General features: G+C 43.4%; 1 long non-coding RNA gene across 1 annotated transcript in view; it reads right to left on the bottom strand.

The window, feature by feature from the left end:
- LOC126213430 (uncharacterized) overlaps positions 1–15,094 on the bottom strand; it is a 363,820-nt gene that overhangs the window by 43,940 nt on the left and 304,786 nt on the right. The window lies entirely within an intron of this gene.

Below are 15,094 nucleotides of genomic sequence, written 5' to 3'. Positions count from 1 at the left end.
CTGCTTTGTAAATTTTGTAAAGTGAAGTTACTTCCCTATTTTATAAATCATCATACTGTGGAACCCGCAAGTGGTTACAAAATTTTGTTATTAACAGACACACAAAAGTGGGCAGCAGGAAAAAAAGGTTGACTATCCCTGATCTATAGTTTCATGTTCTTCTTAGAACAAGCTTACAATGGACGCTAGGTATGTAAACAATAAATTATTTGTATGATATCATTAATTGTACTGTGGATATGTAAAAATGGGTTGACTATAAGACACTGAAGACATTTCATAAGGAAAATTGTAATATACTTTCACTGTACATAATTAGTATGGACACCTCATTCTTAGGCTAAGCTCATCATAACGCACAGTATCCGCAAAAGCCAGTAATTACTGCTAACAATATGATACATACTTTTAACTAACAATTCTGGCTGCACAGCCCTTCTCTCACAGAGCGTGACACTATTTGCTGGTGGCTTGCTTACGTCCCGTTAACATTACTCACGCACACTTGAAATAATGTTCGATGTGTTTCATACTACATATTACTCAGCAAAAGGAATGAAAAACACTATTCTCATTCCTCTTTTTGTCATAGTAAGTTTTGAAGTTAGTTATTTAATAAATTGCCATAATTAATCTAAAACTGTATTCAGCACTCAAGTAGAGATGTTTAGTAATCATCACTCAGACCTTCAGGAATCAGTTAATATTGGTCAGCATGGTCACAGAATTCTTTTTTAATAACAGTGACAATAACTCCTGTAATCAGAATGAGATTTTCACTCTGCAGTGGAGTGTGCGCTGATATGAAACTTCCTGGCAGATTAAAACTGTCTGCCGAACTGAGACTCGAACTCGGGACCTTTGCCTTTCGTGGTCAATTGCTCTACCAGATGGAAGAGCACTTGCCCGCGAAAGGCAAAGGTCCCGAGTTCAAGTCTCGGTCTGGCACACAGTTTTCATCTGCCAGGAAGTTTCAATACCTCCTGTTATTATGACATAAAAAAAGACAAATATACCTACGGGAGTCTTGCAAACTATAGGAAATGTAAAAGACCAGGCTAACAACATCATTTGAAAGAAGCTTTCTGTTAAGTAATGTACCAGTACAAAAATTGGATGTACTAAATAGATTAGCAGGATCACCACTTACGATGTCGTACTGGAAAATAAGTGAGATTGGATTGATGTAATAGATTAACATAGAGGTATGGTATAAAAACTGTGGACATTGTTTGGTGTGCATTTCAGAGGCAATGTTTTCAAGTGTGGCTCGTAATGCATTAACATTAGATATGGTACAATAATGGTACTTCTTGTGGTTTGTTGTGTGTTTCAGAGTCCTCTGGATGTTAGAGAGGTGACAGCACGAAACCAATGAAGCAGGTAACATGTGTGCCCGGCAACAGACAATGTGCAATGGTTTTGGGCTGCTGCATATTTGCACCCAGATAGCCTCCTAAATATTACCAACCAGCTAACAGTTCATTCCACACAAAAAGGACTCATAATGCTCCTAAAATGTGCAATATTGGAGTCAGTCTCCAAGTTCAAATCAAGCTGATGAAGTAATTTAATAAATCAACATTCACGTACACAATGTACCATTTCTCATAGAGAAGTAAGTTCCCATTGCTGAAGCAGAATGTACTGCAAACATCAAAAAGAAGTCTGTAACCGCACAATCAGCAGTGCAGTCTTTGTAGGAGTTAACACTCAAAATTCAGCTGGTGAGGTATTATTGGAAGTTAAATTAAAGCAAAAGCTAACACTTACCCAAAAGGCAGGGACAGGTGGACCTAAAGTATTTATTGGTAACTCATGATAAAAATTGGATCGACTCTGCATATAATTATAAGCAAAATGGCATTTCTAAATCTAATGGCCATTTCAAAAGGGAAGTTGATAAAAATGCAGTTATGGTGTATCATGGCTCTTCCACTACATGCTGCTGTGGGGAATTGCTCACATGATGAATCACGGGAAATCAACATAGTGAATCATAAGTCAGTTGTTGAAGCTGTTGGTAGCCAATCAGAATGTTAGTTCATAATTTCCTACGATTTGTAAATAAAGTTAGCTTGTATTTTGTTCCACTAAGTAAGACAGATACACCTGCCAGGTCAGCTGAGAGCACTAATGCGTTGCTTCCTGGACTCGGGTAAGTGCGCCGGCCCCAGATCGAGTCCGCCCGGTGGATTAACGACGAGGCCCAGTGTGCCGGCCAGCCTGGATGTGGTATTAGGCGGTTTTCCACATCCCACTAGGTGAATACTGGGCTGGTCCCATGTCCCGCCTCAGTTACACGACTCACAGACATTTGAAAAAACCTTTGCGTTATTTCATGGCTTACACTAGACACCGACAGCTGGGGTACACTAATTTTGTCCTGAGGGGTACGGGGTGGCAACAGGAAGGACATCTGCCCACCCTCTGACACTAACATTGCCAAATTCATAGTAACGAGGCTGACCCCACATTGCAGTGGGACAAAGGCCCAAGGAAATGATGATGACGTAAGGCAGATAGCGTTCAGGTCTGGAAAGAAAGCCAATGTGCACCTGGTGTGTCTGCCAGGGGTGTCATCCGAGATGTAGAGGCAGCCCTGACTGCGGCTACTGAGCATGCAGCGTGTACCGTATTTACTCGAATCTAAGCCGCACCTGAAAAATGAGACTCGAAAGCAAGTGGGAAAAAAAAATACCGAATCTAAACCGCAACTGAAATTTGAGACTCGAAATTCAAGGGGAGAGAAAAGTTTTAGGCCGCACCTCCAAATAGAAACAAAGTTGGTCCATTGTAATATGAGACACAATTTAGGTCAAATGAATGGCGATACAGCTACAGTAGTTTGGTTCGAGTCGTAAGCTTAGCAGTTAAGCTTTACCAGGTAGCCGTTGCTGTGTATCAGGTGCCCCGTCCGTATTTATATGGGAACCCTTCCTTTTTCACGTGCTTCGTCTGGTTTGAATTGATTTCTTATTTTTCTTTGATCTGATAAGCACTGCTTTCTTTGTTATAGGTGTTTACGTCACTCTAACCTGAAAATGCATTATTGTACTGTGTCATGTATTGTTTGTCACATTCTGATAATGAGTGTTTACGTCCTGTCGCCGCTCGCGGCATGGCTTGCTTTTGTGCGCGCTACCGCCGCTTACAATTAAAAAAAAGAGAGAGAAATCGTCTCATTAGCAAAACAATGGCAAGAGACTGCTATTTGTTGTTACTTACACTGCTGCTTTCTTTGATAATGATCAACAAGAACCAAATAATAGACTGCGTATGATAGATGTCCTGAACAAGAGTTTAGTAAAAATTTTTCTCCGTTTGAAAATCTTTGCAGACGCCTCTTTAGTACATTACATTCTGCACAGAAATTAGGGTCATCTTAGATTTAAAAATCTAGTCAATTGCTGTGCTTCATTTCTGACTATCACTATTAAGCATAAGAATAATACGGATATAAACATGACATGATATGTATATTCTTCCGCGTTTGCTGTTGTCTCACTCTAGTTTCGTAGTTTATTAAGCAGACAGGACTTAAATGAGATAGCAGCAAACACGAAAGAATACATGGCAAAATGTTTATATTCGTATTATTCTTATGGTGAAGAGAATACTGCATGTGATTCACAATTCAAAAAGTTCTTATTAGCAACCATATCATCTCACAGGTAGGAAAAAATTCAGAACATAGAGTTGGCCATATTGACACACATCCCAAACAGTCTTGCCAGTCAGATTTTCGTAGTACACTGAAATGCTGCTACATTCGAAGATGAACAATACAGAATTTGTATTTACTTCGTCGGATAATGTATGAAAATGCAGTGGTGGAAACTCGGGGCGGAGAAAAAAGCTCGTCTTCCACCTTTTTTTTTTAAATTTATTTACTGACGCAGAGGTTTTGGCGCCAATATTTATTGTTGTGCCTGCAAAACATGCCTGTGTAGCGCTACATATATTCGACGGCAGAAGTTAGTTGTGGCGGAACCTACCAACATTTTTCTGAACTTCCGCTTACTTTGCACTTGATTCTAAGCCGCAGGCGGTTCTTTGGATTACAAAAACCAGAAAAAAAGTGTGGCTTAGATTCGAGTAAATACGGTAGTCGTCTGCAAGTTGTGGCCCACGTCAGCACGAACCACATCTCTCCCCAGTTCATACAGGTGGGTGGCGGAGGTGGTGAAGACTGCTGGCCTCGCACAGAGGGTGCAAGCAGAGCTCGCCATATGCAGCATTGTTCCCAGAGCTGATGGGGTCCTTTGATTTGGAGCCGAGTTGAGGGCCTCAGCCAAAGGCCTCTGTGGTGGTCTTGGCTGCAGATTTCTAGACCTGCATTATCAGTTGGGGATTTGTAGCACTCGTTGAATAGATCACGGGTGCACTACACAAAGGATGCAGCTACTCGGGTAGTAGAGTACTTGTGGAGTGCACGTGAGGATTTTTAGGCTAGACGATAGTTTGAGGTACTCTGATAAACACTTGCCAGTTGATGTGCAGCAAAGGAAGTCAGACCGCGTTCAGATTAAAGACACTTTGACTGCCAAATTTTACAAGGAAACTGTCAAAATATTCATAACAAAGTTCTCGAATTTACCGCTGTCCAGGAAAGCTCTTGCGATCAAATTATTCTTGGGAGTGAGAGCTGGCTAAAACCCAAAGTGGAAAGCTCTGAGATATGTAGTGAGTCATGGAATGTGTATCAGAAAGACAAATTATAGGCCATGGGAGGGGGGGGGGGGGTGTTCATGCGGTTGACAAAAATATTGTCTCTATTGAGTCCGAGGTGGAGGGCGAAAGTGAGGTTATCGGGTCATATGTAACAGGTGTAGGTGAAACCAAGTTAATTGTTGGATGTTTTTACCAGCTACCAAATTCCACTGTGACAGTTCTAGAGCCATTCAAAGAAAGTCTACAGTCTGTAGTCTTTCATAATTACCCAGATCATGCAGTACTAGTTGGAGGTGACTTCAACCTACAAAGTACAGACTGGGACGTCTATGGAATCATTGCAGGTGGTAGAGATGAACAGTCGTGCGGAATACTACTGAACATGTTTTTTGAAAACTGTCTTGAGCAGCTAGCTCAGCAGCCCACACACAACGGAAATATTTTAGATCTTGTAACCACAAACAGGCCAGATCTTATCGACAATGTCAGTATAGGAACAGGGATTAATGATCATGATGTAATTGTAGCAACTCTGGTTATGAAAATTAATAAATCAGTCAAGAAAGTTAGGAGAGTGTTTCTACTAGAAAGAGCAGATAAGCACTTGTTAACATGTCACTTAGAGAGTGAATTGATGTCACTCAGTTCCAGTAAGATGCACGTAGAGGCATTATGGGCAAAGTTCATGCAGACTGTAAATTGTGATCTGGAATGTTATGTGCCTAGTAAGTGCATAAAGGATGGGAAAGACCCATCATGGTTTAATAACAAAATTTGAAACATGTTGAGGAAACAGAGGCTGTTACAGTTTCGGTTCAAAATAGAATGCACAAATGACAACAAGAAAAGGTTAGTAGAGATTCAGGCATCTGTGAAAAGATCTATGTGCAAAGCACAACTGGCACTGTCATACTTTAGCAAAAGATTTGGCAGAAAACCCAAGAAAATTCTGGTCCTATGTGAAATCGCTAAGTGGGTCTCAGGCTTCCAATCAGTCCCTTGTTGACCAGTCTGATGTGGCAGTTGAAGATGGCAAAACGAAAGCCCAAGTTTTAAATTTCATGTTCAAGAAATTGTTCACACAGGGGAATTGTACAAACATACAGTCATTTGACCATCGGACTGACTGCCATATGGACAACACGAAAATAAGCATCCCTGGTGTGGAGAAAAAACTGAAAGATTTGAAAGCAAATAAGTCACCAAGTCCGGATGGAATCCCGATTTGGTTTTACAAAGGTACTCTATTGCATCAGCCCCTTACCTGGCTTGTATTTATTGCAAATCTCTTGCCCAGCACAAAATCCCAAGTGACTAGGAAAAAGTGCAGGTGCCTCCTGTATATATGAAGGGTAAAAGAATGGATCCACAAAATTACAGATCAATATCCCTAACTATGGTTTGCTGCAGAATCCTTAGCCATATTCTCAGTTTGAATATAATAAATTTTCTTGAGATTGAGAAGCTTATGCCCATGAATCAACAGGGTTTTAGAAAGCATCACTTGTACAAAACACAGCTTGCCCTTTTCTCACATGATGGACCGTGAACTATGGATGATGGATAACATACAGGTTCCATATTTCTACATTTCCAGAAAGCATTTGACACAGTGCCCCATCGCAGGCTGTCAACGAAAGTATGAGCATATGGAATTAGTTCACAGATATGTGAGTGGCTCAAAGACTTCTTGAGTAATAGAACCCAGTATGTTGTCCTTGACAGTGAGTGTTCATCAGTGACCAGGGTGTCATCAGGAGTGCCCCAGGAAAGTGTGAGAGAATCACAATTGTTCTCTATACACATAAATCATTTGGTGGACAAGACTCTGTGGTTGTTTGCTGATGACACTGTGGTGTATGGTAAGGTGTTGAAGTCGAGTGACTGTAGGAAGATACAAGACGACTTAGACAAAATTTCTAGTTGGTGTGATGAATGGCAGTGAGCTTTAAATTTGGAAAAAATGTAAGTTAATGTGGATGAGTAGGAAGAACAAACCTGTAAAGTTCAATAAGTAGTAGTGTACTGCTTCACACAGTCGTGTTGTTGTTGTGGTCTTCAGTCCAGAGACTGGTTTGATGCAGCTCTCCATGCTACTCTATCCTGTGCAAGCTTCTTCATCTCCCAGTACCTACTGCAGCCTACATCCTTCTGACTCTGCTTAGTGTATTCATCTCTTGGTCTCCCTCTACGATTTTTACCCTCCACACTGCCCTCCAGTACTAAATTGGTGATCCCTTGATGCCCCAGAACATGTCCTACCAACTGATCTCTTCTTCTAGTCAAGTTGTACCACAAATTCCTCTTCTCCCCAATTCTGTTCAGTACCTCCTCATTAGTTAGGTGACCCACCCATCTAATCGTCAGCATTCTTCTGTGGCACCACATTTCGAAAGCTCCTATTCTCTTCTTGTCTAAACTATTTATCGCCCATGTTTCACTTCCATAAATGGCTAAACTCCATACAAATACTTACAGAACAGACTTCCTGACACATAAACCTATACTCGGTGTTAACAAATTTATCTTCTTCAGAAACACTTGCCTTGCCATTGACAGTCTACATTTTATATCTTCTCTACTTCGACCAACATCAGTTATTTTGCTTCCCAAATAGCAAAACTCATACACTGCTTTAAGGTTTTATTTCCTAATCTAATTCCCTCAGCATCACTTGATTTCATTCAACTACATTCCATTATCCTCGTTTTGCTTTTGTTGATGTTCATCTTATATCCTCCTTTCAAGACACTGTCTATTCCATTCAGCTGCTCTTCCAGGTCCTTTGCTGTCTCTGACAACATTACAATGTCATCGGCAAACCTCAAAGTTTTTATTTCTTCTCCGTGGATTTTAATTCCTACTCCAAAGTTTTCTTTTGTTTCCTTTACTGCTTGCTCAATATACAGATTGAATAACAACGGGGATAGGCTACAATCTTGTCTCACTCCCTTCTCAACCACTGCTTCCCTTTCGTGTTCCTCTACTCTTATTAACAGCCATCTGATTTCTGTACAAACTGTAAATAGCATTTTTCTCCCTGTATTTGATGCCTGCCACCTTCAGAATTTGAAAGAGGGTATTTCAGTCAACATTGTCAAAAGCTTTCTCTACATCTACAAATGCTACAAACATAGGTTTGGCTTTCCTTAATCTATCTTAAGATAATTCGCAGGGTCAGTATAGCCTCACATGTTCCAACATTCCTACAGAATCCAAAGTGATCTTCCGCCGAGGTCGGCTTCTACTAGTTTTTTCATTCATCTGTAAATAATTCATGTAAGTATTTTGCAGCCTTGACTTATTAAACTGATAGTTCAGTAATTTTCACATCTGTCAACATCTGCTTTCTTTGGGATTGGAATTATTATATTCTTCTTGGAGTCTGAGGGTATTTCACCTGCCTCATACATCTTGCTCACCAGATGGTAGAGTTTTTCAGGGTTGGCTCTCCCAAGGCTGTCAGTAATTCAAATGGAATGTGGTCTACTCCCACGATCTTGTTTGACTTAGGTCTTTCAGTGCTCTGTCAAACTCTTCACACAGTATCATATCTCCTATTTCATCTTCATCTACATCCTCTTCCATTTCCATAATATTGTCCTCAAGTACATTGCCCTTGTATAAACCCTCTATATACTCCTTCCACCTTTCTGCCTTCCCTTCTTTGCTTAGAACTGGTTTTCCATCTGAGCTCTTGACATTCATACAAGTGGTTCTCTATTCTCCAAAGGTCTCTTAATTTTTCTGTAGGCAGTATCTATCCTACTCCTAGTGAGATAAGCCCCTACATCCTTACGTTTGTCCTCTAGCCATCGCTGCTTAGTCATTTTGCACTTCCTGTTGATCTCATTTTTAAGACGTCTGTATTCCTTCTTGCCTACTTCATTTACTGCATTTTTATATTTTCTCCTCTCATCAATTAAATTCAATATCTCTTGTGTTACCCAAGGATATCTACTACCCCTTGTCTTTGCCTATTTGATCCTTTGCTGCCTTCACTATTTCATCTCTCAAAGCTACCCATTTTTCTTCTACTGTATTTCTTTGCCCATTCTTGTCAGTCATTCCCTAATACTCTCTCTGGAACACTCTACAACCTCTGGTTCTTTCAGTTTATCCAGGTCCCATCTCCTTAAATTCCCACCTTTTTGCAGTTTCTACAGTTTTAACCTACAGTTCATAATCAATAGATTGTGGTCGGAGTCCACATCTGCCCCTGGAAATGCCTTACATTTTAAAACTTTGTTCCTAAATCTCTGTCATACCATTATATAATCTATCTGAATCCTGTCAGAATCTCCAGGCTTCTTCCATGTATACAACCTTCTTTCATGATTCTTGAACCAAGTGTTAGCTATGATTAAGTTATGCTCTGTGCAAAATTCTACCTACCAGACAGCTTCCTCTTTCATTCCTTACCCCCATTCCATATTCACCTACTACTTTTCCTTCTCTTCCTTTTCGTACTATCAAATACCAGTCCCCCATGGCTATTAAAATTTCGTCTTCCTTCACTATCTGAATAATTTCTTTTATCTCATCATACATTTCTTCAATCTCTTCATCATCTGTGGAGCTAGTTGGCATATAAACTTGTACTACTGTAGTAGGCATGGGCTTTGTGTCTATCTTGGCTACAATAATGCATTCACTATGCTGTTCGTAGTAGCTTACCTGTGCTCCTAGCTTTTATTCATTATTAAACCTACTCCTGCATTACCCCTATTTGATTTTGTATTTATAACCATGTATTCACCTGACCAAAAGTCTTGTTCCTCCTGCCACCGAACTTCACTAATTCCCACTATATCTAACTTTAGCCTATCCATTTCCCTCTTTTTTTTCTAACCTAACTAACCGATTAAGGGATCGGACATTCCAGGCTCCAATCCGTAGAATGCCAGTTTTGTTTCTCTTGATAACAATGTCCTCCTGAGTAGTCCCCACCTGGCGATCCGAATGGGAGGCTGTTTTACCGCCGGAATATTTTACCCAAGAGGACGCCATCATCATTTAACCATACAGTAAAGCTGCATGCCTTCGGGAAAAATTATGGCTGTAGTTTACCCTTGCTTTTAGGCATTTGCAATACCAGTTCAGCAAGGCCATTTTCGTTAATGTTACAAGGCCAGATCAGACAATCATCCAGACTGTTGCCCCTGCAACTACTGAAAAGGCTGCTGCCCCTCTTCAGGAACCATACGTTTGTCTGGCCTCTCAACAGACACCCCTACGTTGTGGTTGCACCTACGGTATGACTATCTGTATCGCTGAGGCACGCAAGCCTCCCCACCAATGGCAAGGTCCATGGTTCATGTTGTTTAAATATCTGGGTGTAATGTTGCAAAGCGATATGAAATGGGAAGAGTACCTGAGGATTGTGGTAGGGAAGGTGATGATTAACTTCATTTGGTTTATTGGGAGAATTTTAGAGAAGTGTAGTTCACCTGTAAAGGAAACTGCGTACAGGACACTGATTGGACCCATTCTTGAATATCACTCCAATGTTTGGAATCCATACCAGGCATGAATGAAGGAGGACAGTTGAACAATTCAGAGGCAAACTGCTAGATTTGTTACAGGTAGGTTTGAACAACATGTAAATGTTACAGAGATGCTTCAGCAACTCAAGTGGGAATCTCTGGAGAGAAGGCGATCTTCTTTTCGAGAAACACTACTGAGAAAATTTATAGTACCCACATTTGAAGCTGACTGCCAAATGAGTCTACTACCACCAACATATATTGCGCGTAAGGACCACAAAGATAAGATACAAGAAATTAGGGCTCATACATAGGCATATAGACAGTCTTCAATCTATTTGCGAGTGGAACAGGAAAGGAAATGACTAGCAATGGTACAGGGTACCATCTGCCACACACCATAGAGCAGCTTGCAGAATATCAATGTGGATGTAGCTGTAGAAGAAATTTAAGCACACAATCAGAACTTTTGGCAGAATCGGAAATAAGTGATACAAATAGGTTACTGCAATGACAAACATATAGGTTGGGCTACATTACACATCAATCTATGATGGCAATTGTATTTTCATGTTGAGATTCTTTGGCCTCATCAACTCACAATGGAACTGTCACATTCCAACCTAGCCCCAGGCTACACTAGAAGTCGGTCTGTCAGCACGTCAACTTTTCTTCCCACTCGCCATATCACAATTTATGCTGAAAAAAATCATTGGCTTCAGTGATTCTTATAGGTTATTTTATACTATCAGCTCATTAGTTATGGTTGACAGACGAACTGCCAACAGCAGCACGTGGTGGAAGAGCCTGGTACGCCATAAGTGCACTTCAGCCAGGAAGTTTGTTACGATATAATATTATTCTAATACTGAAAGCTTTTATTAGAATGAAAACATGTTTTTCGCTTCACTCTCCAAACTCTTATGGACCACAACTGTAGGTTCATTTTCACTGACACTCTTACATTTCCAGTCTGTATGTGTTTCTCATAATTAATTGAGGGTGTGTGTTGTGACTGATAACATTCCAAGGGAAGCAAGTTACAAGTGCTTTACTCAGTAAAGTTACCTCTTTGAATCATTTTCCATGCTACAGGTTTTAAAAAGAGAGAATATTACAATTATATGTACTGCTCTCAGACCAAGTGAAATATGTCACAAGTACACTATCCAATCAAAATTATCCAGATGCGACAGTATAAAAGGACGTGGGGAATATTGTACTGTCAGTAGAAAGGCAGTAACAGCAGAAACACACACACACACACACACACACACACACACACAAAACTGCAGTCTCAGGCAACTGAAACCACACTGCAAGCAGCAGCACCAGTGCATGATGGGAGTGGGGAGTGGTGATTGGGTGGGGGTAAGGAGGAGGCTCGGGCGGGGAGGGGGAGGGCTAGCTAGAGTATGGTGGGGGTGGTAGACAGTGAAGTGCTGCAGGTTAGACGGAGAGCAGGGGAGATGTGGGGAGGGGGGGGGGGGTGGAGATAGCGGAAAAGGAGGGAAATAAAAAGACTGGCTGTGATGGTGGAATGACAGCTGTATACTGCTGGAATGGGAACAGGGGCTGGATGGGTGAGGACAGTAACGAAGTTTGAGGCCAGGAGGGTTACAACAACATAGGATGTATTGCAGGGACAGTTCCCAACCACGCAATTCAGAAAAGCTGGTGTTACTGGGAAGGATCCACATGGCACAGGCTGTGAAGCAGTCATTTAAATGAAGGATATCATGTTTGGCATTGTGTTCAGCAGCAGGGTGGTCCAGTTGTTTATTGGCCACAGTTTGTGGGTGGCCATTCATGCAGACAGCTTGTTGGTTGTCATGCCTACATAGAATGCAGCACAGTGGTTGCTGCTTAGCTTGTAGATCACATGACTGGTTTCACAGGTAGCCCTGCCTTTGATGGGATAGATGATGTTAGTGATCGGACTGGAGTAGGTGGTGGTGGGAGGATGTATGGGACATGTCTTGCATCTGGGTCTATTAAAGGTGTACGAGCCATGAGGTAAGGGACCGGGAGCAGGGGTTGTGTACGGATGGATAAGTATATTGTGTAGGTTCAGTGAATGGCGGAATACCATTGTGGGAGGGGTGGGGAGAATAGTGGGCAGGACATTTCTCACATCAGGGCACGATGAGAGGTAATCGAAACCCTGGTGGAGAATGTAAATCAGTTGCTCCAGTCCAGGGTGGTACTGAGTTACGAGGGGAATGCTCCTCTGTGGTCGGACTGTGGGACTTTGTGAGGTGGTGGGAGACTGGAAGGATAAGGCACGGGAGATTTGTTTTTGTGCGAGGTTGGGAGGATAATTACAGTCAGTGAAGGCTTCAGCGAGAACCTCGGTATTTAAGGGGCTTTCAAAAAGAAACGAACCGGAGCCATAATTACAGAAACCAATACCTGTATCTTAGAAGTATTGACCCTGGCTGTTGAGACACTTGTCCCAATGTGACACAAGGTGGTGAATAGCTGTCTCATAAATTTCACGGGGCTACGATGTTAACCAGTTTCGCACGTACAGCTGGACGTCAACATTCGAGGTGAGTCATTTGCCCCTCAGAGCCTTTTAAAGGGGACCAAAAATGGCGTAATCAAAGGGAGAGAGGTCCAGACTGTATGGAGAGTGGTCAAGAAGCTCCCATTAGAATTACTGCAGGAGTGCCGCGATTGTGTTGGCCGTATGAGGCTTTGCATTGTCGTGGAGCAGAAGGACCCCGTGCAGGAGATTGCCTGGTCATTTTGCTTTGATCGCTTGTTGAAGCGTGGTCAAGGTTTGCGAGTAACGCCGGGCATTCACTGTTGTCCCATGCTGCAGTAAGTGAATCAGAAGGGGGCCATCTTGGTCAAAGAAGAATGTCAGCATAACTTTTCCTGCACTCATGTAGACAGCGACGTCCAGCTGGAACTGGTTAACAATGCAGCCCCAGGAAATTTATGAGACAGCCATTCACTGCCTTGTGTTAGAGTGGGACAAGTGTCTCAACAGCCAGTGTCAATACTTCTAACATAGAGGTACTGGTTTCTGTAATTATGCCTCTGGCTCATTTCTTCTTCAGTGCCCATTATACACTCCTGGAAATTGAAATAAGAACACCGTGAATTCATTGTCCCAGGAAGGGGAAACTTTATTGACACATTCCTGGGGTCAGATACATCACATGATCACACTGACAGAACCACAGGCACATAGACACAGGCAACAGAGCATGCACAATGTCGGCACTAGTACAGTGTATATCCACCTTTCGCAGCAATGCAGGCTGCTATTCTCCCATGGAGACGATCGTAGAGATGCTGGATGTAGTCCTGTGGAACGGCTTGCCATGCCATTTCCACCTGGCGCCTCAGTTGGACCAGCGTTCGTGCTGGACGTGCAGACCGCGTGCGACGACGCTTCATCCAGTCCCAAACATGCTCAATGGGGGACAGATCCGGAGATCTTCCTGGCCAGGGTAGTTGACTTACACCTTCTAGAGCACGTTGGGTGGCACGGGATACATGCGGACATGCATTGTCCAGTTGGAACAGCAAGTTCCCTTGCCGGTCTAGGAATGGTAGAACGATGGGTTCGATGACGGTTTGGATGTACCGTGCACTATTCAGTGTCCCCTCGACGATCACCAGTGGTGTACGGCCAGTGTAGGTGATCGCTCCCCACACCACGATGCCGGGTGTTGGCCCTGTGTGCCTCGGTCGTATGCAGTCCTGATTGTGGCGCTCACCTGCACGGCGCCAAACACGCATACGACCATCATTGGCACCAAGGCAGAAGTGACTCTCATCGCTGAAGACGACACGCCTCCATTCGTCCCTCCATTCACGCCTGTCGCGACATCACTGGAGGCGGGCTGCACGATGTTGGGGCGTGAGCGGAAGACGGCCTAACGGTGTGCGGGACTGTAGCCCAGCTTCATGGAGACGGTTGCGAATGGTCCTCGCCGATACCCCAGGAGCAACAGTGTCCCTAATTTGCTGGGAAGTGGCGGTGCGGTCCCCTACGGCACTGCGTAGGATCCTATGGTCTTGGCGTGCATCCGTGCATCGCTGCGGTCCGGTCCCAGGTCGACGGGCACGTGTACCTTCCGCCGACCACTGGCGACAACATCGATGTACTGTGGAGACCTCACGCCCCACGTGTTGAGCAATTCGGCGGTACGTCCACCCGGCCTCCCGCATGCCCACTATACGCCCTCGCTCAAAGTCCGTCAACTGCACATACGGTTCACGTCCACGCTGTCGCGGCATGCTACCAGTGTTAAAGACTGCGATGGAGCTCCGTATGCCACGGCAAACTGGCTGACACTGACGGCGGCGGTGCACAAATGCTGCGAAGCTAGTGCCATTCGACGGCCAACACCGCGGTTCCTGGTGTGTCCGCCGTGCCGTGCGTGTGATCATTGCTTGTACAGCCCTCTCGCAGTGTCCGGAGCAAGTATGGTGGGTCTGACACACCGGTGTCAATGTGTTCTTTTTTCCATTTCCAGGAGTGTATTTTGAGAGGGACTGTTCGTCACTGTAGATGCAATGACCATGGGTGGCTAGGCTGTACAGAAGGAACTTCTTGGTATGGAATGGATGGCAGCTGACGAAGTGCAGGTATTGCTGGTGGTTAGTATGTTTGATATGGACAGAGGTACTGATGTAGCCATCTTTGAGGTGGAGGTCAACATCTAGGAAGGCGGCTTGTTGGGTTGAGTAGGACCAGGTGAAGCAAATGGGGGAGAAGTTGTTGAGGTCCTGTAGGAATGTGGATAAGGTGTCCTCACCTTCGATCCACATAGCAAAGATGTCATTAATGAGGGGTTTAGGATTCTGGGTTTTTAGGAAGGATTCCATCATGCACTGGTACTGTGTTGCTCGAAGTGTTGTTTCAGTTGCCTGAGACAGCAGTCGTGTGTGCGAGTTGCATTTGCGCGAGTGTG

Source organism: Schistocerca nitens, chromosome 11 (assembly GCF_023898315.1).
Source record: "Schistocerca nitens isolate TAMUIC-IGC-003100 chromosome 11, iqSchNite1.1, whole genome shotgun sequence".
NCBI classification, from domain to species: Eukaryota; Metazoa; Arthropoda; class Insecta; order Orthoptera; family Acrididae; genus Schistocerca; species Schistocerca nitens.
The sequence above is the reverse complement of the archived record's forward strand: the minus strand, read 5'-3'. Positions and strand labels throughout refer to the sequence as shown.